The sequence below is a fragment of the Ceratotherium simum genome, chromosome 10 (genome assembly GCF_057802395.1).
Source record: "Ceratotherium simum simum isolate JZ-2026a chromosome 10, ASM5780239v1, whole genome shotgun sequence".
In the NCBI taxonomy this organism is placed as follows: Eukaryota; Metazoa; Chordata; class Mammalia; order Perissodactyla; family Rhinocerotidae; genus Ceratotherium; species Ceratotherium simum.
In genome coordinates this window covers 15,110,525-15,136,762 of record NC_141909.1, presented here as the reverse complement: position 1 = coordinate 15,136,762, position 26,238 = coordinate 15,110,525, and the positions used below count along the sequence as shown (strand labels likewise).

Genomic DNA, 26,238 nt, shown 5'->3' with positions numbered 1-26,238 from the left:
AGTGACAGCTAAGAAATGTTAATACGTACTTAGAAAATGTGTTTGTTAATGATTCTCAGGCAAAGACTGTGACAGAGCTGCCCCTAATTCCATAAACATAAGGCATATTAATCCCTTTAGTTGACAGGTGCTTAAATGGGCAGATTGGATGAGTAATTGGGTTGTTCTCCTAATCCTTAGCTTTGAATATAAATGAGAAATATCTCGATATTTTTATTTGTCTTCAGTAACGTCTTCTAATTGATTTATTTTAAAATGAACTGTTTCTGCAGAATAGTGATGTCTTTCAGCATCTGTTGTTCATATGCAATTAAAAACATTTCTAAAAGTCCATACCTTTTAACACTTAGCAGTCTTTCCAAATCCCATATAAAAGACTGAGGAAGTCATCCTCCAATGATTTCATTTTAGGGGGGGAAAAAACCCTTATTCCCTAGGAAGAAGAGGAATTCCTTTGGAGGCTGCTCTGTGCCTTATATGCCCCCAGGATACAATTTAGTGTTATACTGTGTGACCCAAAAATTATAAGGTAGTTTCTGAAAGAGTCTAATATGCTCTCAGGAGGCAGTGCCTGTCCTGGAGAGACCTGGCTCAATATTCCCCTTTTACTTGAAGACAGTGAGAGACATTACTTAACATTTTAAAGAGTGGGCTGATATATTTCTGAACTTTTTGTTGCAGTCTCTCGTCTGTCAGTGTGTTGAAGGATTGGGAAAAAAATCTTGAGTAAGTGAAAATTGTGGCATGAGAGGGATGGAAGACATTTTATAAAGCAACATAGGAAGAAAAGTTTGGAAGGAAAAATTGAGGCATTCTTCATACCAAATCCGGCCAAGGGCCAAGAAGCTCACAAAATGTCAGCGCCTTAAAAACAGCAACAGTGTAGCAACACCTCACACTAAAGCCACAGTGAATTAGAGGACAGTGGAGTGCTGCGGGAAGCAAGGTTGGGTAATAAAATGCTGTACTATATCCAGAGACACCCAAGGGCAGGGAACATCTGAGGAGCCAAATTTTGTATATGTATTTTTTCTTTTTCCAAGTTTAGGGCTCTTTCTGTATTTTATGGTGTATACCATCATTTGTACAAACGTTTGAAAACTTAGTTCATACAGACAGCTGCGTAAATTTTTAATTGATTGACATTTGTAATATTAATAACTGTTAGTGTTTTATTTTGGGGGGATAAACGATATGAAGGTGGTGCAATATGTGGAGATGTGATGTTACCATGTTTAGTCATGGTTGATGGGAACTCCTAGATGGAAGGATCCATTATCTTTTCATTTTTGTACCTTTTGGATCTAGCACCATGCCTTGCTTCTAGTAGATACACAAGGAACATCAGTTAACGGAGTAAAATCAGATTCAAGAGCTGTCTACCAGACTTAAGTACTTCTTAATAATGATCTTTCTTGGTAGCACACGACAAACCCTTTTTCTTACATAGTAAGTACATTCACAGCGTTGCTGCATTTTCTACCTCCTTTGCAGGTGTAAATTGCCTTTCTTATGGAAGAAGATTGCCTATGGCATAGTAAGACAGGAATCTTTGGAATAATTGTTTCCACTGGCGTTCAAAGGCCTGCACTACAAAAGGGACATGTTTGGAGGAATAATAGGATTTCTGAGAATTGCTTACATTTTCCTCCAAGTGCACTTGGTATAGTCTTTAGTTACTTTTTAAAGAGTCATTCACATTTATAACCTCTCAGGGGTGAGTTTTGAACGAATTTACTTCGCCAGCAAGAAAGGGAACCTTCCAACTTTGGAAACTTAGACCAATAAAAAATAAAATTCTCACGTTTGTTTAATAAGAGTTTGGGATTTTCTTTTTCCAATTCACTTTTCAGTTATGTGATTAATTTAATTTCTTTGAAATTTGTAATCCTTTTATGCTAGGTTCTACAACTGTTTAAGGAGCTAGAGTACTAATGGCATTAAACTGTTGTGTTTATTTTGGCTTAGTTCAGTTTAATTACAATCTCAGCCTTTTCTAATTGGTTTAATATTTTTATTCAGACATTAATCTGGTATCACACACAGATAATTGTGACAGCTCCTTAATATGAAAATAGAAAACATTCAACTAGTACTTTGAAGAGTAAAAGACCTTGTGCCATAATTCTTAGGCTCAATGATACTGATTTCTTTCTTCTCAATTTCTAGTGAACACAACTATTACCTATTCCTCTACCTTTTGTTTAGCTTCATGAAATTGTAGCACTTAGTTTGTTGTCATGTCTGTGAAAATACCAGTGCTATCCATTAGCTATAAACTGGAACACTGAAGTGCCATGTATATCCATCTTGCATTGGAACTTTGGGATTAGCAGGATGTTTTAGCTATCATTTGCATTTCAGAACCAGGGAGCTGTTTGGCCTAGACAAGTCTAACAGGAAGGTAAGAATTGACTCTATATTTATTCTCAATTTTCTTTGGAATAGCTTGATTTTTAAAAATGCAGTTAGCGTTCTTTTCAGGCAACAAGAATTGTAAAATATAAAAGAGCAACACTGACAATTTATGTAAGTATAGCATGCCTTCATGCCCTAGCAGGTAGAGAGAATGCAGATCTCTGAGTTAGATAAAGGTGCAAATCAGATATTTAGAATCTTTAGTTGTTAGAAGTTACTCTAAATAGCTTTTTGATTTGGCACAGTCCATATTCTTTTCTTGGGATGTTGTGGAGGAAATCGCTTATGTACTTTTTCCATATTGACTCATTAGGTCAACACTTATTAAACATTTTCTACAGACAAGATAGATATACAACTGTACATTTGAAATACAGTTGTCTTGATTTCAGTGGAAGCTGTATCCTAATAATTATGCTCCACTTCAGCCTCTAGATATTTGTATTAACATTCTACAGTGTAGTGATTTATAAAATGTTACATTATTTTATAGTATCTGACTCTAAATCCAGGGAACATCTTCGAAATGGATATATTTGTTAATATTAAAACTTAATGCAATAATTTCTTCACATTGAAACAAAATATTCTTTGTGAAATTTTAAGCTTAAAAGGGAAGAGCTATTTATAAAGTTTCTATCAATTTCATCTGGTGAAAGATACACCATAATTTGTCTCTTCAGTGATAAATCCTTATATACCTCTATAGGCAGTATAGCATAATGGTTAAGATGTTAGATTGGAATAATATCTTTGCTCAGCAATTCATTACCTGTTTAAATTAGGCAGCTTTATTAAACTTTGTTTGTTTACTGGTGAGATGCGAATCATCATAATATCCATCTCATAGAGTTGTGATCATTAAATGAGCAAGACCATGTGAAGCACCCAATATCAAGTGCATATAGTAGCTCAACAGATGTTTGTTTTTTATATCCCATGCCTGGCACAGTGTCTTTCACGCCCTCAAAATTACTTATTGAATAAGTAAGTCAGGGCTGTGGGGTTCTGAGAACAAAATTGATTCTAGAACACCGGGCTGGATAGGTTGTAATCGCTTTGGTAATCTGTTAAATATATCCCTGAGTAAAATGCTAATTACTTAAATCAATAAATAAGAGTTTTGATGACCTAGGAAGATCAAGACACTGTGCTGGGTGCTGTGGGACATGTAAAGCAGACTAAGAAATTGTCCTTGTCTGTAAGGAACTTCCATTACATTGTAGATGGGAGGATAAGATCTGAACATTTGAAAAGTTCAAGAATTATACTGAATTTAAATAATAAGTGAAATGATAAAAGACAATAATAAAAAATATTTAGTAAATGATGGAGATAACAAGAGTTCTAGGAGTTAAATAAAATTTCAAGACTCAGAATTCAGTTACAACTCAAACTTAAATATTGATAATATTTGGGATTTTTAGTATTGTTTTCAATACTGATAATGGTAAGTATGTCCTATTCTTCCCCCAGTATTCATATTTCAAAATAGATGGTATATAAGTAAAGTGCAATATTTATGCTTCACTACATGAGGACCAATATGATCTAGTTGGATATACAAAAATGAATAAAAACTATTCCCCAACCCGGAACACGTTGCACATATATACATGTAGCTAAAATATGAGATGCAATATGATAAGTTCATTCAACTAACACATCTTGAATGAGGAAAGAAACTGAGCATCATTTGTATGTACTCATTACTGAATGGGTGGTGGTTTGCTAGGGATAAAAATGTGAAAAAGATATAGCTCTGACCTTGAGGAGGAGAGAATCCAAGGGGATGAGAGACACGTGGGTGTACAGATAAACACAGCTTCGAGACAAAAATCCTCTAATAGAACTTTGTGCAAATGCTCTGGGAGGCCAGAGAAATGTGCCACTTGGGCTACTATAAAGGAGAAATGAAGAGAAACAGCAAGAGGATTCCAAGTAAACAAAATGGAGAAATCAGGGAAGACTTCATGAAAGAAAAGGTGTTTGAGTTGAATATTGAAGGGAAATTATCTCAATGAATTCCTCAAATGGGAACATTTGTTCATATCTGACGTGCACAGGGTCAGATTTGTATGGGGAATTCGGACAAAATAGCCCACGCTTGTATTCAGTCCCTAGCAATGTGTCTGATCATAGCAGGAGCTAATAAATGCTTGATTGAATAAACAAATATTGCATTTACATTGTGCATAACAGAAGCAATGCCTAATACAGTGTCTTGCACATTGTAGGTGCTCAAATATTTGTTAAATTTATGACACCTGGGTGGAGAGTGTTGATAGTTATGTTTATGTGGTAGGTAAACATGTCAGAGTTTTCTCGTGGCTGATGTGTCAGAGCAAATGGTAAATTTCAAAATGTGTTTGTCATTGTGGTACTGGCACAAGAAAAGATGTAGATCACTAAAAAATAAAACAATACGGGTGGGCCCCATGGTGTAGCGGTTAAGTGTGCGCGCTCCGCTGCTGGTGGCCGGGTTCAGATCCGGGGCGCGCACCGAGGCACCACTTGTCAGGCCATGCTGTGGAGGTGTCCCACATAAAGTGGAGGAAGATAGGCACAGATGTTAGCTCAGGGCCAGTCTTCCTCAGCAAAAAGTGGAGGATTGGCATGGATGTTAGCTCAGGGCTGATCTTCCTCACGAAAAAAAAAAAAAATAGAATAAAACAATAAGTAGGAACTTCTATTTATTGTGAGCTTCTAACTTTCCATGTGCTGTGATAAGCATTTCATAAGAATCATCTGTAACCTTTAAAATGATCTGCAGGTAGATCTAGCTGTGTTTTGCAGATAATGGAATTAGACATCAAGAAGTGAACTGACTTGTTCAAGGACACAAAATCAGTAAGATCTGAAAATGAATCCAGAAACAGAAAGATCCTAAAAGGGTCTATTACACAAAATAAAATAGTCTATGATAATATAGTCTTAAAAATAAGTGCAAAAATAAAGGTTTATTCAATAAGTAGACATGAGGATAATTTTAATGGGGAAAAAAAGTTCCATTTTCACCTCAAAGAGTATTTCAGTGTGAATGCCAGATGGATTACAGGGTTAAGTGTAAAAAAAAAACAAAAGGAAAAGAAATCATAAAAACACCATAAGGTTAATATTTTCCTCATATTTGTGTGTAGAAAGACGTTCTGTATATAAAAGCAGTGAAAGGAGCAATGAAAATAATGATGGATTTGACTACATAAATATTTACAGCTTCTATAAATCAAAAGACTCAAAAGATACCCTGCACAAAGTTGAAAAGCAAATGGCAAATTGTGAAAAACACTTACAAAACATGCATCAGTTGATTGAGATCCATGATATTATACTATAATGTAATATAATATTAAAGTGTTTTACAAATCAGTAAGTAAATTCAAATTTACCAATTGAAAATGGGCAGAAGAAATGAGCAAGCAATTTTCCAAAGGAATACAAATTAATAAGCATGTAAAAACATGTACAACTTCGCTGATACTCAAGAAATAAAAATTAAAACCATAATGAGATGCCTCATGTTACCTAACAAATTGATAATGATTTTAAAAAACAAAAACCTTTGTCCTGGGGAGAAATTGTGAAAGAACACTCTAGTGTACTGTTGGGATATTTGTTGCAGTGTTACCTCCAATTGTGAAAAATTGAAAAAAATTAAACGTCTATAGTAGGGAAGTGTCAAATTATGGTTTGTTAATCATAATTATTGTTAGCCAAATTATTCTAATTGTATCCAATGAAATATTAGTTAGCCACATTTAGATGTAATATTTAATGATACAAGAAGTGCCTTGTAACATTCTATTAAATAAGTAGCACATGCATAGAGAATAGTATCACCTTGTTAAAATAGGAATATAGATAAAAAAAAACTGCAAGCAAATACATTTAAATGCTAATCATGGTGGTCTAACTTTAGTTACATTATGAAGGTCATATTTTCCAAATTCACTATAGTTAAGAAATGATAGGAGAATAAAACAATAATTCTTAAAAAAAAAATTCTTAGTGAGAAATGCTTTGCTACACAATTTGAAATTTTATACAAACTCTGGTGCTCATAGCTAGGAATGAGGATATTGAATTTCCAGAATAAAATTCTTTGACTTCATTATCAGAAAACACACACACCATCATTGGTGGGATTTAGGCAAAAAAATCAACCAAGTGAAGGTCAACTAGAGTCAAGGGTAAAACTAAGATGCACAATAAGATATTCCAGAACAAGCAAAAAAAATCATTTTTAAAAATGGTCTGTGTGTTGAAGATATCAACCAGTTTTGACATTTGATGAATAAAAGGCAAAAGATTTTGTTTGGAGAAGAGTAGAATACAGATCCCCCAACCTTCAGTGAAGATTTTTATGCAGCGATCTGGAGGGTGAGAAAACTGCTTCTCCAATGTCCCCACTGCCAGTTAGGGGGCAGGTGGTTACAGAGAAAGTGCTTCTAAACCAGACACAGGAGTCAGAAGAGTTTTCATGGAAAATATTTTAGGACTTAAATAGGCTGAAATGGGGAGAAGAATATCCTAAGCAGAGGAAGGATATTTGTAAATGCTCAGATGGGTGATGTAATATGGCAAATTGTGGGAATTCAAGAATTTTGGTGGGACTGGAGCCAAAAGAGGTTGTAGGGGAATGGCAGAAGATGAGTCAAAGAAGTGCACAAGGTCTGATTTCTGTATTGAACCAAGATTTCATCTTCCAAGATACGAGAGCCATTCAGGTTGCATAGAACAGGAGTGACACGCTCAGATTTATGTTTTAGAAAGGCCGCTCCACTACCAACCTGGAAGATGAATTGGTGGGAAATCTGACTAGAGGCAGGATGATCAGTTAGGTGTTGCAGAAATTCAAATGAGAAATAATAAGGACGTGAGCAAAGCAAGTGGCAATAGGGAGGAATAGGAGATGGAGTTGAAATGTAAAAAAGACAGAAACAACAGGACTAGATGATAAATGAGTAAGGGAGGGTTGAATGAGAGGAAGGAATAAGGTGACTTGAAGTTTCAGCGTTGGTCACAGAGGAGTGGTGGAGCTCTTTATGCAGACAGGAAGTGTAGAAGGAGAAATAGATTAGGAAACAGAGGAAGGTGGCAGGCATGAGGTATTTCTGAGAAGAGAGGTCCACCAGTGGACTGAAAATGTCTTTGGGGCCCAGGAAGCAGATCTAGATTGGAGACAAAGATTCTAAGTCAAGGTTGGGGATGAGAGCACATCCCAGGGAGAGTTTGTATAAAGAAAACAGGGTGGCTGATACAATTGTGGGGAATGTTGACATTTAGAGAATAAGATGGATTGAGAAGATTTTTGGATAGAAATGGTCATCTGCAATGTCCAGAGAGCTAAGGGGAGAATCAAGAGAATCTATATAGAAGTCATAGGAAAGAGAATTTAATAAGAGATTATTAATGAGAGATTGTTACAATATTAAATTATTGCAATAAGAGAATGTAAAAAGCCACAGAGAAGATGAGTGAGGAAAGTACGGGATAGTTTTGATTGGATCTCTTTCTTTCAGTAATTTATAGGCGTTCAAGAGAAACATCTCCAGCTCAGTTTGAAATGGTCAGTTTTCATAGGAAATAAATTCCATTAAAACTACAAATTTTCATTTTGGAATATGTTTTTGCATATGTAATATATATGTGTGTGTATATATATAAATGTAAACATAAGCCATAGACGTAGTGTTTAATCAATATTTATTGAATGAACAATTGAAGAAAGAAAGTAGAAAGAATGAAATAGAGAGAGACTCTTTGTGCAGCATCTGATCTTCCCTTTTCCCAAATCACTCTCTCCCTCTGTTACTTTCTGTCTACTCCTGAGAGTGAAAATGGACTGCCTTTGTTTCAGGCCCAGAGAACAGGTCCATCAATGCGCCGTAGACACAGGAACACATATGCATGTTATGTGAGCCTTCTCTTATTTGAAGGGCCTTTTTGAAAGGATGTTTTCTGTGTTTTAATCTCATTATCAGCTGACGTTGTTTTTAATTGGAATTTGAGATTCCAACCTCAGACTCAATGTCGTTTCATCTCTTTATGAATATTATTCATTGATTAGTCAAAGTGTTTCTTAAATTTATGAGTAACGGGACCTTGAACGCTTCTGAAAGTAATCTAGAAATACAGTGAAAGGGTATACACAGTGTAAAACTTAATTGGTTAAAGCACACAATTTTATCTTTAGAATGAGCAGAAAATAAACTGGTACCATTGTGGTATGAAGGATAATCTTAGTAAACGTGGTCAGAGAAGAGACTGGGGGTGAAAGAGATAGAAAACCAGTGTGTTGTTTTATGCGATATCATTTAAGAATTTTCAAACTATCTGCTAATTCTTACAGAATATTAAATGTGAGAATTTATAGAGATTATTGCAGCAAAACTTAATTTTCAGAAGAAATTTTTACTAAATTTCAACAGCATTCAGGTATTCACTACATGTTTGGTTTTGTTTCACTTCTCAAATCCTTCTTGAATTTACTTATAAAGGTTAAGTTGTGCAAATAATATAATAATTGGTGGATATTGAAGGCTTGAATAATATCATGTGATAATTGTTATGATTTGTGTTTTGGGTCTAAATCTATCTCCTAACATTTGCAAACATCCTCCTTCTAGAGCCTTACTAGCTAATGAGGCCTAGTATAGTTGTCCTATGAATAATTGTGATTACTGCCGCTGTCTAGCATTTGACTTACCAAAATCTGTGGTGGAATTCCTTTCTTCCTAAAACTAGTTTTTGATGAGATGAAAAATAGACCGTTAGAGGTTAGGTTTCAATTATGAATGCATATCATGTTTGCAATTATGTTAAAAACTAGCAACAAAGTGTTACATAAATTAAACTGAACAATAGCCAAATTTCTTTCATAGGATGGCAAAGTCAAAACTGACAACTAATGGCCTTGTTTAGTCACACCTTTAAGAAAGAAGCTATTTTTATAATGCGTTTGAGGAGATAAAATAAAAAATAAAATAAAATTTTCACATAGACCAGTCCTACAAGGAGAAAATTTATTTCATTGTAGTTTACTAAATGTTAAACAATTAAGAAATGATTTTATTTATATTGCTCCTTAGCTGATTAGAATAATAGAATTTTAGACTTTGAAGGGATCTTCACATCATTTAGTCTGACCTTTTAATTTGTGTATGCAAAATATGGGATCCAAAGAGGTATATTTACTCAAAGCCAAATTTTAGTTAGTTTTGTGATTTCAACTTCAACTTAAACTCATTGATTCATGTTCTGGTGCTCTTTCTCAACATAGTGCTACTTCTTGCTGAATAAAAATGGCCTTGTTTTCAATTTGCACAAAAGTGACTCTTAGGTGTTCAAAAAATGATATATTTTATAAGAAGTGATGGAGCCTTTCTTAGAACCCTGTGATATTTGAGCAAGAAATTAATCTCCCCGTCCCTTAAAAAAAAAAAACCCAAACCAAAGCATTTCTTAAGGATTTAACAAATTTTATTTTTCTTAACTTAGCCTGCATAGCTATGATAATTAACTACACAAAAGGGTAGATTTAAAAATAGGATATTTTACACGTAACTGAAACAATTCAGGCTCGGATATTGCTGCCTTACAATTATGGCTCTTTAGGGAATGGGATGACCTGCTCAACCATTCTGAATCTTCTCACAGTGTAGCATTAATCAGAAAATTACAGTTCCTGAGGGAAGTTGTCTGGGAACATGATGTTCAGTACAGATGGGGTGGGAGCAGATGAGGAGAGGGAGGGAGGTAAAGTCATCTCACTCCTTCGCCTGGGAAATCTCAGGAATCCGTGAGGAGCCCCCACGTCGTGTTGATGAAAAGGACACAGTATAATACAACTCTTAAGCCTCTCATAGCTCAGTGATGCACTTCCATTATCCTCTTGCTAAGCTAGAGCAATTTTCATTGCCTTTTGAGGGAAAGAAAAAATAAAGTGCTCTGCTTTTATTTGGAATGAAGGGCACACCATTTCTGAACTCTGTCTTTGCTGGTTCTGCCTAATGAAGCTGCTTAGGCACCACGTGACTGGAAGAGCCAGAGTTGGGGGAAATAAGACCAGCTTGCATAGCTGGCGAGATGTGCATATTGGCACAGAAGACCTTTGATTGACTTGAGAAAATAATGGTTGATGTTCTCTGTGGATCTTGCAAGAGAATCTTACTGAAAAAAGACATGTTTCGTTTATGCCACTTCCTTCTGTTACTGGCAGCCCTGCAAGTGATCTGGAACGGGTGGGCATACCAATAAGCAAAGACTGTGCTTTATAGCCTGCCATACTCCACTTACCTTATTTTGATGAAGATATAGTGAGAGAAGATCGCATTTTTGCTGGATCTTGTGTTACGTATCTGTAAAGCACTAACAAAATAAAAGGTACAATTTCTCTTTGGTAAATTGGTTGACTATTAAAATGGAGAATAATTTTCTTGCAATTTCGCAGCACAGTTTTTCATTGATGGCAGTCATCATCTGGGGCAGGAAAGGGAGAAGCAGTCTATCAAAAACAGATAAAGGAAAGCCACACCACGGCCTGCTGTTTCTGCTCTTTTGGATGATCGAGCTTGTGCACAAATGAAATCATGACAGATTCATTTATATGAAATGGCCATTGCTGATCTTCTTGCCAGAAACTAGATTGCTTTTTTATTTAGGAGATTTGCAGAGCAGTCCTTAGCTTTTTTAGTTAGTGGCAAAATGGCATCTGGCCAAACTGCCTCTTCTCATCCAGTTGGTGTTGCCAATGTCTTGGGATGCATGCATTAAAATATATTTGCAGTCAATTGAAAAAAATATTTTTCTGTTTAAATTTTTTAGTCATTTGCATAGTTGGGTTAGGGGATACCCTATTTAGCCCAATACTAAGATTAATAGCTGGAATGATGTAAATTTTTCAGTCAATAAGCTAGGGTTATGAATAAAAAAACAACAAAAACAATGTATGGATGATTTTTTCATTAATGATATTTACTATTATTGTTCATCTCTGAAATGCTTAAAGCATTTTCATTGCTGGTCATACAGGCCAAATTTACTGAGCAACTGAACTCAATAAATTGGTTGATTGGACAACGTAAATGTATTGGATAGTCACAAAGAAGAATTCTTTAGAACAGAAACTAGCTAAACATTTTTTTGGATAGCTCATTTACTGATTTCCATTGTCCCTCAGAGGGCCTGCCTGCTTGCTTATCAGCAGAGGCATGGGGTAACCTTTCTGCTGCCAGCACACATTCAAAAATTCTTAGCAAGGGGGCAGGAATTAGAATTATTACCAGATAAGTGAATATGTTTTGCAGTTTTATTTTGCAGTTTGCTTCTGCTCTCTTTTCTTACAGGTACCAGCTATACAGCTAACAGGTACACATTTAGTGGACCAATAAATTTATTCATTTAGTAAGCATCCACTATGTACAAGGTACCCATGTTAAGAACTGGGGGTTCAGAGCAAAGTAAGCAAAGACCCCTGCTCCATTGAGCTTACATTCTATTGCAACACTCATTCCTTGCCCTGTTTCATAGCCAGTTGAGAGAGAGAGAGGAATCAATGAAGATAAACACATCGTTTTGCTGCTGATGAAGCTGATTAGGGAATGTGGCTTTCCATTCAGCAGCCCAAAGGGGCTTGCTAATTAATACTTTTACAGCTTTACTAGACTTTAATGTCCACGACAGGTGGAGCCATATCTGGTTTGTTGACCGCCATCTACAGAGGGCCCAGCATAATGAAAAAAATATAACATCATATAACATAACATGTACTATATAAATATATTTACGTATGTATATATAGTCAATTTCACATATATACATATGTGTTTGTATGTGTATCTATGTATATATGGAGAGAATCTATTCTCATTATTTGTGGTAGTTATGTTCTATAAAGTTGCTGTGAACACTGAATTAGTGAATACTAATTGCTCCTAGGGGAAATGCAGGTTTAGATTCCTGCAAGCCTCTGTCCCAGGATTTTCATCAACTGATCAATACACAATCTTGTTTTACGTATGTTTCTATTTAAAGACACCTTATTTAATATCTATCGTTGATTCATTGACATTGAATTCACAACCAACAGTATTGTAACTCATACCTGAAAGGAAGATTATCTAACACAGGTATTTTCTCTGTAAGGCGCATCACAGCCTTCTCATGCTTAGGAACACCCGACAGCACTTCAGCTCTACACTTGGGAGCCAATTTAAGCAGCAAAATTACCAACAAAAAGCCCAAAAATGTAAAAAAAACATGGCACTAAATAGATCACGAGAAAGATACTTGTTTGCAGCATGAGACCTGAAATAAGAAGGCAGGGCATTGCCTTGTTTGGCCTCAGTGGGAAACATGCACATTGGGCAACTCAAATTTTTTGCCACTCTGAGCATGCAGTCTCAATGACCACAGAAGCACAGAGAGTATTGATTTTGGTGTCACAAATAAATTTTAGCGAGTGAGTGGTTTTACAAATATGGAATCTGCAAATAATGTGGATCGGTTGTATACATACATACATGTTAAATCGTGTCTTCTGTCTTTCTCAGTGGGTTCTGAGCTGTGGATTTAGCCAGGACAAGTTGTAATCCAAAACTGGGAATGTGGTTTCAGGCTCAGAGCAGGGAGGCAAGATAAGCCCTTCTCTCCCCAAGTGCTGGGATCAGCAATCCAGACCTCCTCTCTCTGCCTGTGTCCTAGTAGGAGCTACAAGAAATGCAAATGGTTCAATGATTCCATCAGCCCACGTGCTCGTTCTGACGGTGTCCCATGGGTTGTGAATACTGAGCTAGAGAAGGAATGGCTGGAAGAGAGGACAGAAGCAGTGATAGTGTGTGGAAACACGAGAAAACAAGCCTTCTGTACTCTACCAGACAGCAGCGGGCCTCTCTGCATTGTGCCACGTTCCTATTTCTCAGCTCTAACTCCCAGCTTCCCTGAGTCACTGCATACCCCAAACCTGCTGGCCTCAGGTTCCTGAAGACTAAGCCCTTCCCAGCTGACTGGCAGCAGGACCTTGACCCACGCCTGCATCTTTGGAAGCCTAAAGCTCAGCACCAGGGCACAGAGGGCCCCCAGAAATGCCTTCTTAATTGATTTAACTGTCTTGAGGCTTTTTACAGATTTTAAATCTGACTTTTTTTCAAGTGTCAATTGAACAGGCAGATGCCTGAAATTCCTTTATTGAGGAGAAAAGCCTTTCATTGCGTAATTATAGAGGCAAGGAAAAGATCATAAAAATATTCAATTGTTAACAATTTAGTGTGAATGCTTTTCAGTTAAAATGTAATTAGTCAACAAATGTAAATTGCTAATTATGAGTTCCTTTTCTAGTTTGATGTGAAATCATCCTTCAAGTATCTGTAGCAAGAGGAGACCTTAATACTGAAGCTGCATAAAAATGTAGGGAGAAAATGGAACAGCCAATTAAAAAAAAAAACAAGAGCAAATTTGACCATTTTGCATTTCATTGGGCCTGGACAGAGAAAAGCCAGGTTCTGTGGTGTAGTATTTACAAAAGCACCAGCATAGTACATAAGACCTTTTATGATCTGACCTCTCCTATACTCAACCGCATACAGTCACCTGAATGTGCCATTTTCCTTCTCACGTTGGCACTTGCTGTTCCTTCTGCCTGGAAAGTGCTCTGTGCCTGATTCGCCCAATTACGTGCACTTGCCTCAGGTTCTATGTTAGTAATCTTTAGTAGAGGTGTTCCTGACTCACCAAGGAGAATTTGATGTCTCCTACCTCCATGTTCCCATAGTATTTTACAAACAGCTGTTGTAAAACAGTCAACATATTGTTTGTTTGTTTGCATATCTATTTTTCATGCTAGGTCATAAGCTCTTCAAGGTCAAGAACAATGTCTTCTCATCTATATAAGTCTAGTTTACAAGTCTCGTTATTGGTTGAATGCCCCTCTTTGGCACATAGATAAGTAAATGTTTATTTCAATAAATGCATGTTTTTGTGCCTTGGCTCATTTTCTCCACAATTCAGTTTTTCATATCTTTATGTAACTTATTTCATCGTTCGTGAAACAATTGTCACCTCCTTCTGAATATATTGCACGTTTCGTGCTTCCCTGCGTAACATTGATTCATTTTAGCACTATTTATCTTAGAAGTATTTTTGTAATTAAAACAGAATTACAGCACACTGTTAATCTATCCCCTTTGCCATGCACTCTCAGCCTGTGAGAGCTATGGCAGACTGTGCCATCGACTCCTGTCCAGACTGCATTAGCTCATCATACTGCAAACTCGTAGCCAATGAGCCCTATTCTGAGTTGAGTGGGTTCTGTAACACATGTAGTTTGGTCTGCAGTGTCCTTTCTCTTTGTCATGTGTTTTGTACTTTGGTGAAATTTTCTGCAAAGCAAGAGTATCCTTTTAGATGTTGAAATGTGGGCTTTAGAGCGGCTTGAGAGGCCTCCAAGTGATGTTCTAGAAAATAGAAGATAATATTTATTAGGAAATTAGGGATTGGTGGAAGTCCCTTGACATTATGAAAGGTACATATACATCCCTGCAGAATGGGCAGGATGTTCAACAGTTAAGAATGGTGTCTGGAAGAAACTATGGTGGAAAGTGTGTCGTGATTCCAGGAGATTTTGAGGAGGATGAAGGAACAACTGCCACTGTGTGATGCATCTCCACGAAGACTTCATGTCCTGTGACTTGCATTAGAGCTAATTCTCTTGGGCTCCTCTCTAGGAACGCATACACTATCCGCCACTGCTAAGTAAGGTATGTGTATACTCTTGGAATTACATGCAAGCTAGTAAAGCATATGATAGGAGGGACCCAAAATAACAGACTAGCAAGAGGTAGTAATAAAAAATAAATACTCCCATTTATCTTTTACTTTTAAAGTATGTTTTCTCCTTTTTACCTGCTTTCTTAAGGATCTAGCCCTACCACCTACCTTATATAATACTGTCATAATGTTAAGTAATATACTTCTAATGTGGACATTAAAGGAAGCATACGTATTTAACAGTAAGTAACAGCACTAAAATGAAATAAATATATAATTGAAACAAAAATCATCAATGGGTAATAGAAAAATGCAAAAAGTTTTCCTTTCTTATTTTACAGGAGCTTATATATTTTCTCCAAGATTTTATGAGTTTTGGGAAAGTGGTCATCCAGATAGAATCCACAAATTTGCAAACTCTGCTTTCCTTAAGGATGAGGGTCCCATCTTCATTCTAATTCTGGTATTTCAATTTATATCAAAATGGGATATTCATTCATAAACTTTCACTCAATTTTTCAGATTCATTCATTCATTCCGAAAATTTTTAGAGGATGCCTGTTACATGCTTAACACTGTTCTGGATCCTGGATCCAAGAAAAAGTCCCTGCCCTCAGTGAATTTATTTTCTAGTGAGGAAGACAGGAAATAAACAAATAAACAAATGGTACATGCTCTCAGGGAGTGAAAAGTAAGTGAGAAATAAAGTGGGTCAATTGCCTGGAGAGAATGGTGGGGTGGGTGAGGGTGACTCTAAGATGGGGTGGATGGCCAGGGCCTCTGGGGAGGTGACGTTTGAGCACCTGGATGAAGTGAGAGTAGCAGCCATTTGAAATTCTTCAGAAAGAGCATTTCAGGCAGAGGGAACAGCAGGTACAAAGGCTCTGTGATGGGAGCCCACATGGCAAGTGTGAGGACTGACACTGAGGCCAGTGTGGTGGAGCAGAACGGAGGCTGGACCTTGTTGGCCATTGTAAGGAATTTATATTTTATTCTCCCTGTGATGGTACACTTCAGGAGAGTAACTAATCTAACTTACATTTTTACTGGCTGCTGTGTTGAGAATAGACTACAGGGGGCAAATAACATGGAATTAGGGAGACCAATTATGAGGCCACTGCAGTACTCCAGGTGACTACATAATAACACAACCTGTGGGGTTCCAAACTTACTTCATTCTCCAAACATGCAATTGTATCTTGGCTGCAATAATCCAAATTATTCACCTGCATTAAATACTCTAAGCCTGTTATCCCAATTTTACACTTCATAAAGACTGGATTCAAAACTGCCCCAGAGACTATTCATATTGTAAGTGTATGTTTCCTGTAAAGCATCGTCATTCTCCAACTAGTTCAGTGTTATGAAATCCAGTTACTATGACCACATTTATTAGAGATAAATTTTTCCATGCCATTGACATTACCCAACAAATGAATTCCAGAACAATGGAATATTTACAATTAAAATTAAGACGTCTCAATTTATAGTCACTCTTATTTTGATAAAATGTGAGTCCAACCAATTCTTGTTTAATGATTATACCTGTAAATGATTTCAATTAATCGGTTTCCAAACACAAAACATGATCATATACATTAAAATAATTATAAACTCTAATGCCATTTGCTAGCATTTCACTTAGAAACACAGTGTACATTCAATGTTTTTTGACAAGTGTTCTTTTACACAATGTACTTGCAATAAACCCTGAAGTGATAAACATAATAAAAGAAACTTATAATGTATGCCTGTTTGGAAGATGGATGCCTCTCGTTTTTTTTTTGTCATCAAGCAACACTCAAGATAGGTGCTATTAACCTATTATACACATCAAAAGAAAGCACAACTGAGTTATGTAATTCTGGAATATTATTGTGGATGCAGTGTAGCAGGTTTTGGAGGGATATAGGGCGAGAAGCTGTGGTTGGCTGGTGTAAGCTACCATGTCAGGCAGGAGAGTCATGAATCTGAGCACTTGCTGTGGGGGAGAGACCACCTGGGACAGCGCCCAGGCTCTGCCTTTTAAGAAGCATGTGGCTTTGGGCAAATGACCCGTTGAAGCCTCTCACTTCTCCACTAAATGAAATAAACACAGTACCAGCCTCTTCAGATGGTTTTAAGGATTAAGTAGCTAATACATTCAAAGCACTAGAACAGTAAACATGGCAAGCACTAAATAAATGTGAGCTTTTATTATTGCATCCTGCATTTTGCTGCCTGAAGATCTTTGCAGCTCTTCCTTTGAACGAAGTTTCCTAGAGAAATCTCTCCCTGGCATATATGAAAAAAATCTGCTAAGTCCCTATTTGACTTTTCAAAGATAAAATATTTATGTGACATAGGAGTTCATACACAAGTTTCTTTCAAAAAAAAATTTAGACAACTGAGTTCATCTCAGGCTCTTGTTTTCCTTGATTTTCTTTCTTATATTTAAAAAAATGCAAAATCAGTCATTAGCATTTGTAGGTCATGGATATGTAAAATTGTTAATTACAAGCCTTTTTGTGTGTGTGCAATTACAGTGAATGACTCCTAACCCTGCTGGCTTTCCAAAGCACTTCACAAACAAATCAGGAAGGATAGTAAATAATCATTCTCTGCCAACCTCAGACAGTCAGCTGATTTGCAGGTGTAATTTGGTATCCGGGCCAATTACAAGAATGAAAATTTATTTGGGATATATATCACAAGTGGTGGTTTCTGGGGCTTTTCAATTGATAAGAAGTTAGAAAATACAGTCTTTCTCTATAGGTAGGGGACTTTCTTTCATTTATTGCATGCACCTTTACTAGGCCTGCTCTATTATTCACAGCTTTGTGGTTGGTGCTATGAATGTTTCAAAGCCTCTGGAAAAATAAGTCTGTACCCCTGAGAAACTCAAGGGAGATGAAGGAGAGCTTCATATTGTAGCTCAAAATATGGAACTGCCATTTTCATAGGTCAAATATTGGCAGTTCCATATGATTCAACCTAAATTGTATTTTTTAAAAAAGCTAAAATAAAAAGGTGGCACCTTTGCTCTGAGACCCAGTAGAGAAAAGGAGAGCAACCGTGCTTCAGGCGGGGGGGGGGGGTCTCTTCAACCTGTCACAGCTGTGTAATTATGTAAAGCTAATAAGCTTCATAACCTCATTTCAGGGTTACTATTGTTCGCATTGCCTTTATTTGTGTTTTTAGAATCCAGCTCGTAAACCCTATAATTAGGAAGAAGTATCAAAGTGCCTACTTACACACTTTTTATTTGTTTTCTAAGGTTGTAATTGTCTGTAAGTGCTTGCATGGCTGACAATTCAGCAAACAGAATGGTTTCCAAATACCCTCATTGCAGCCTTCTTGATGGTGCTTTCTGTTTTCATTCCTCACCTTGAAGCTATTCAGTTTTTCCCAGCTTTAATTCCACTCAAAAGTAGGAAAATGTTTATTTTCAATTAGAGTCTTACATAGCTTAATAGTTTCCCTTTGCCATTTTAAAGGGACCAGAAGAAATTAAAATCAAAGACGGTAAGTTATTTGACTTCTACTAGTCAAAAGATTGCTACTTTCTTCTCTGTATTGGAAGAGTTTTGAGATTTATCTCTTTAGTCAACTGCCTCTAAATTCTTGGCACTGTATGCAATTAGCTAATGACAGCCCTTCTAAAGCTGCTCCCTGTTCTCCAGGTGTCTTTTAAAGAATTTCTTCTTCTCCTGTTGTTCCCATAAAGAATATGTTGCACAAGTCAAACTTAATTGATTTTGGTGTTATATGCTTACTCCTGACAAATGATAGATATGACTACCCTGTCTTTGGGAAAGTTTTAGTTCTGTTCTATATGACTTTAACATTGATAAACTAGTAGAGTTGTTGTTCTCTACACGTTGAATTATCTGGGGAGATTTTTAAAAATCCTAAGATTGGGTTGAACCCCAAAACAATTACATCAGAATCTCCTGGGACGGGATCTGGGCCTCAGGAGTTTTTAAAGCTCCCCAAGTGATTCCAATGTGCAGTCAAGAATGGGAACCACAGAGTTAGAACAGCTATGATGACATGAATGTTTAGTTGGTGGGGACATAAATTATTACCTAACCAGTAGAACAAGCATAGTGCATTGGATTTAAAAGGACTTGGGTCTGAAATTCAGGTCTTTTGCTTGTTCTGTGACCTTAGATTCATCACTTGTCACATTTTACAGTGTTGTGAGGATTAAGTGCTTGGGCTTATCGTCCAGTAGATCTCAATGAATATTAGCTCTTTCTTTCTCTCCTTCTTTCTTTAATATAGAGTTTATTTCAGAGGATTAAATATGTGTTTTTCTCTCCTAGTGGTTATTTATTGCTTCATTTATTTTATTTACAATGTGTATTATTTTATAGTCTAAGTACCTAAAAATAATTTTATAATTTTTTTATATTATGATAAACTATTTATTATTTATATTGTGGTATATTATTTATTATTGTGCATTTATTATTATTTTACTTTTTATTTTGAAACAATTTTAGGATTACAAAAATATTGCAAGCTGAGTATTGATAGAACTGAGAGTTTCCATATACACTTTGCTCAGCTTTCCCTAATGTTAACATCTTGCATAACAATAATACCTTTATAAAAACTAAGAAATCAACATTGGTACAATGCTATTAACTAAAGAATAGGCTTTATTCCGATTTCACCAGTTTTCCACTAACATCCTTTTTTGGTCCCAGGATCCAATCCAGGAACCCACATTGCATTTAGTTGTCATATTTCCTTACTTTTTTCCATTCTGTGGCACTTCTGGGTCTTTCTTTGCTTTCATGACTTTGACACTTTGGAGATTGCTGGTTAGTTATTTTGTAGAGTGTCTCTCAATTTATGACTGGTGGATGCCTGGACATGGATAGATTGAGTTGGTACATTTTTGACATGAATATCACAGAAGTGATGTGCTCTTTTCATTGGTAGGGGTACATGATATTGGCATGTGTGGGGTTCTTCACGTAATTAATAATATAGTTAGTGAAACAAGACGTATTACAGGGAGCTGTATTAGTTTCCAAGGGCTGACATAAGTACCACAGACTGGGTGGCTTAAACAACAGAAATTTATTTTCTCATAATTGTGGGTGCTAGAAGTCTGAGATCAAGGTGTCAGTAGGGTTGGTTTCTTTTGAGGAGTCTCTTGTTAACTTGTAGATGGCTGTCTTTTTATAATATCTTCACATGGTCTTTACTCTGTGCATGTGTCTGTGTCCTAATCTCCTCTTCTTATAAGGACACCAGTCATATTTGATTAAAGTCCACCCTGATGACTTCATTTAACTTTAATTACCTTTAAATGCCCTAATTCCAATCATAGTTACATTCTGAGGAACCTGGGGGTTAGGACATCAACATATGGATTTTAAGGGGGAGGAGGACACAATTTAGCCCATAACAGGTGCTTCTGAAGTAGGGACATATACTAAAATAGAAGAGGCAAAGGATTTTACCAGGACGGTGGATCTGCAGGGCTCCTCAGAAATAGAAGCAGCTTCTTGGCAAATTGGAGAGAACGGTCACAGCAAACATAATGAAACTCAATGAGGACAAAATGCTCAACGGGAGAACCAAGCTGCTTAAGCATTAAACAAGAGACAGTTGGATAAAGAACATGAGGGGGCTGGGGGGAAGGATTGGTCCTTGGAGTTATAAATGACTCTAGAAAAAATCATGTGCTGGTATTCCAGCTGTAAAAGTCAACATGATATGGGGATGCTGCGAGATATTTAAAGGTGCAAGAAATCTTTTTAAGGAAACATTGAAAAAGGCTTATTCAGCCAAAAGAAGAAATTGCTGATGGGAGATTTAATTATCTCTAAGTACTGTATGCTAGGGAGTTCTTAAACCAAGGACAGTGACCAGCTGTTTCAAAACTTTACAAGAACAGATTTCAAGTAAACAGGCTTAAATGGCAATGAATCAGATTTAGATTAGAATAGAATAAAAATTTTCTGACAGAAACAATGGTTAAATACCAGAAATGTTACAGATGGAAGAAGCATCATATTATGAAAAGAACATTGGTGCTGGAGGTAGAAACACCTGTTTTGCATACCAGCTCTACCATTCAGCTGTATGATCTTGGACAAAGAACTTAACCCCTATGATGACACTATTGGCTTCATTATTTTTAAGGACTAAATGAGCTACTATAAGTCATTTAAGCAGATTTAGTAATATAAATTTAGCAGATTGAGAGGAGGGCTTGACACTCAATAATTGTTAATTCGATTGATTGTTGCTTTCTCTCCTGGATAATTTCATATCTTAAAGGTGTCTCAAGAGTTCAGTGTTCTCTGCTAAACCTGAATTAGTATATATGTGGTATTCATATGAAGTCCAGGGAAATAGTATTTCCAGTCCTTTTAGCTCTAAGACTTTACATTTTCAATCACAAAGTGGTTTGGGGGCTTAAATTCCTAACCTTCTAAGAATCCAGGTAAAGCAGATATGCTGTAGGTTCAATAGAAAATTATAGGGACGTGGTAAACTCTTTTTCCTATCAGAATAATGCAGGGGTTTGTGTTTGGGGAAAAGCATGTATTAGTTGAGAAATCACCGTTTATAAAACTCAGCTATGGTTAACCACTGTGTGTTACTGGATTTCACAGAAATGTTTTTCTATTGTAGATTTAAACCCCTTAACAGATAATAAACCCTGACGGAAAGGCATGGTGAAATCTAGCGGCTCGCTCATAGAATCTAAACTGACGTGGATCGCTGTGATTTCACAATTTGATGCAGTGTACCTGCTGTGTATTCACTCTCCGAGACAGCATTGCAGCCAGTGTCTTAGCGTAGCTGTGGATGTTAGAAGCATTGAGCTCTCATTTGGGGTATTACCCTTTTTAGTTTCATTCTTTCAATTTCCCATCCATGAAATTAGAATAACCCTAATTTCTGGCTTCATAGGAATTATTTATTTTAAGTGTAATGCAGATGTCTCTCAGGCCTTCCAGCATGGGGAATACAAATGATGTCACACTGAACAGTTAAACTCAGACTGCTCCCTTTGCCTGGAAAGCTGTAGTAAGTGAACTCTCTCCCTTATGGATTCTTCAGCATTACTTCCCTTATCTAATATTTTTCCAGGACAGTATCTCCATGAGCGTCTGATGCCAGCCTGGGCACTATCTGACCCCTTGTTCCACTGCAGAGCGTAAGAATTCAGTCCTCACCATCGCCATGATTAGAGCCTCCATTCCAAGTATCCACTTGTGTTGGCATCTAGGCTCTTGCTGCTGTACCATTGCCCTCTATGCTAGTTTCAGAGGGCCCTGCTCTTCTCTTTACCACCTGGGACTTCCAGTCATTCCCTACAGCACAAAGTCCGAGGTGGCCCAGGGAAAGTGCACCACCCAGACGGATTTCTCATTTGCCACTAGCTATGCCTCCTCTCAAAGGTTATGGGTCCATTCAGCCATTCCATCTGGAGCTGCTTCCCTGCTCAGCCACACAATGTCACCCTGTTGTTCACAGGGTTCTCTTTTGCCAGCTCCTTGCCTGTCTCCATGTTTCAAGGGCATATTTCCTCCACAATGTATGTCTACCCCTAAGGTAGATTCTTTGGGGTCCAGGCCTAAGAAAACAACACAAAGAGAGAAGATGGAGTTCCTCTCTTCTCAGTTTAGTCCCACCCTCCAAGTCTCGCTGTCTGTCTCTCCTGGATGATTGACAGTAGGAATGCCCAATCCCTTCAGATCCCATCCTCTACTCACAGAGGTACGGTTTTAACCTTTCTCCCCCAAAAGACAGTCACATTCCAGAAAGCTGTAGACCTACATTACTAAACTTCTTTCTCACATCTTCTAAATTACAAAAGCAAAGGACAGGTCCTTTAATTTAGACATTTCTGAATGTAGATTTAATTTTTACAGAACGCATGTGTTGGAATTCTAGGTTGAGCTTTGTCAAGCTTGGTCCAGTTTCTATTCAAAGATCTTCCACCATCTGAATGTTCTCAGGCTCTGCTTACCTGTGAGCAAACAGCTTGAATAAAACATACACTTGCCCACAAGAACAAATAATGACTGGCAAGCACTATTTCTCCAATCAAAAGACTGTGTTTGCAGATGCAACTCTTGCCCATTACATAATCATCTCTTACAGGCCAACTTAGTTCCTCAAAGCCCCAGCTTCTCAAACTTTCACTGTCCAATATGTTCTTTGTTTTACATTTGTTTAACTTAATGGTCTGCGTCTTTCCCAGAACAAAGGTGTGGTCAACACTAAAGATACATCTCACTCATCCCATCTCATCCCCCCACAGTACAAGTTTTGAAATTAGTGTTTTTTTTCCCCTTTTTAAGAATCCAGATTCAAATCTCTCTACCCAGAAGAGAGTATTACTCTGCTCTCTCCCCAGCACATGGCCTGGAAATAGGACTTTCCATTTTTTTTTGCCTTTTTCCCTTTATATTTGAAACTAAAATATTTGCCAAAATGGTACCTCATCCCTACCATGGGTCAGCTAGTGTGCTCTCTTATGTAAGAATTAATAGATTCACAAAGTCCTTCGAAATTATGGCTAATGAAGCCTGTAGAAATATGCAAATTGCCCCAGTGGGCGTAGATTACATATACTATGTATTTTAACTTGTTGAACTAATACTGAGAAACTTTATTGTATTATATTTAATGATGTATGTCATCACATCTTTAACAAATGATGAGAAATTTTATTTTTCCTCTTATCCCTTTGTTCTTTTCTTTTAAATAATATCTTCTGTAGTATATTGTTAATAAAGGAAAAACCATCTTATTGAATTATGGTTCGTTAGCTAAAAGGGGCTCCATATTATTTAAATTATTTACTGTTTTGTAGCATTTGCATTCTCCTCTGAATTTAGAAGTTTATTTGTAATTCAGTAATATTGTAATCAGACTTACTCTGAAAAAGCTAATGGAGCTAGAAAATAAAAGTTTCACAGGCCATGATCAGGATGAAATCATCAGTTTCTTCATGCTAAATGCTCTTTGGCGAAAGGTCAGCAAACTCATCTTCATTCTTATAAATCGTGGGCAGAAATGAGAAGAAAGTGAGAGGACAAAAATGAGAGAATCAAAATTACTTACAATTATATCTCTATGCAGTAATAATAACTTTATTACTATGTCGCATATGTGGCTTGGCATTCTAAATGAGCTGTATGAAATTAATACCAATAAAACTATAAAGACAATTACTGGCACTTATATAAAAGAAAAGGTCTTTAAGCTCTTTTTAAAATGTTGAAAATCATAAGTGAAGAGCGCATGGCAATTCTTTTTCCTCTTTTTGTCTTTAAATCCTAAGTAGGCCTATTTGGCTAGTGAATAGTAAGAAAAATGAAGCTGGGAATTAGCCAAAGCCACAGGCTATTTAGATTTGTTATTTTTTTTTCTTTTTAAAAAAAAAAACACATTTTTTTTCACTGCTTCTGTGTTCTATGTTTTTATTTGAGGTAAAATAATTGGATGATAATAAAATTCTCAGTTCTGTTAAGAAAGAGTCTATAACAAAGTTGTACTTAGTGTTCTAGTTCCTGTGCTGAGCAAGGGTGACATCTTTATATAGTGGAGAATGTCATTCGAATATTGCTGTATTTTCCAAAGCTAGGCAAGTATGCCTATGACTAAATTTTGACCAGATTGATTACTTGGTGCCTTTTAAAAAAAATCCTGTAATTACCACCTGTTGTGGGCTGAATTGTGTCCCTCCTAAATTCACATGTTGAAGTTCTAACCCCAAGTACCTCAGAATGTGACTGTATTTGGAGATAGAGTCTTTAGAGAGGTAATTAAATTAAAATGAGGTCGTTAGGATGGGCCCTAATCCAATATGCCTGGTATTCTTATAAGAAGAGAAAATTTGAGCACACAGACATACACAGAGGGAAGATGATATGAACGTACAGGGAGAAGACGGCCATCTACAATCCAAGGAGAGAAGTCTCAGAGGAAACCAACCCTACCGACACCTTCATCTCAGCCTTCTAGCCTCCAGAATTGTGAGAAAGTAAATTTGTTGTTTAAGCCACCCAATCTGTGGGACTTATGGCAGTCCTAGCAAATGAATACACCAAGCAGGTTTTTTCATCTTATTTTGCTGTACATCAAACCTAGTTATCACAGTGATTGTCTCAGCTCCCTGCCTTTCTTGACTGGTGGCTACCTCAGCCTGGGGCTTAGTTGTCCGAATGACTCCCAAGAGTACCTTTGCCCTCCAGTCAGATGACAGATTGGCTTCTGCTTACAGGTCAGGTTCATCCAAACTTGAAGACTAGTTCTGAAGGGTACTAGGAAGTCTTAGGGGTGGCTCCTTATCACAGTCCCTTCTTGTTGCTTGTGGCTCTGATTCTAATCTTACCAGATCTTGACCTTACCAACTCTGCTAAGATCCATGAGTCTCTCCCCAAGCTTCCCACATTTCCTCTGGAGCTTTTCTGGATGATCTGATCCCTAGATAGGATTAACTTTGATTGCTTTTATGAAGACTGAACATTCCTTATCTTTTCTGTACTTATCATATTCCTATTTACAAACCAATATTTTTTGTTCATGTTTTATCTCCCCTGTAAGATTATTAGTTTCTTGACTAATTCTCTTCATAAATTATAAGAAAGGTTAATTGAAAAAATTTAGATTTGATGTCCTCTTTCTTGATCAAATACTGCCTTTTAGCACCTAGAACTGACTTGTTTGTCATGATGGATGGAACCATTTTGTCTGCCTGACTTGAATTTTTTGCCTTTCTCTCTAGGTAAAGTTTCAAACCTATCCTCTACCCAATCCATCTTATTTTCTCTTTTTCTGAGGGTGTGAATGTTTGATGCTAAACAATCCCTTCAAGCACTTTGGTAGTTTTAAAAGTGAAAATTCAAAATGTGGTAGTTAAATTTGGCCCACAGCTATTGTGGTTTAAGAAGAAAATTGAGAAAATGGAGGCCCCTAGACAAAAATTCCCCTCATTTTTTCTCCATTCATTCTCAAAACTTGACCATATCATTTTCCATGTTTCCTTTTTCCCTTCCTCTCCGAGACAGAAGTATCTCCATTCCATTCCAA

At 36.8% G+C, this 26,238-nt stretch overlaps 1 protein-coding gene across 1 annotated transcript in view; it reads left to right on the top strand.

Moving 5' to 3' along the window:
• LOC147916061 (heparan-sulfate 6-O-sulfotransferase 3-like) overlaps positions 1-26,238 on the top strand; it is a 529,293-nt gene that overhangs the window by 287,627 nt on the left and 215,428 nt on the right. The gene's annotated exons all lie outside the window — the stretch shown is intronic.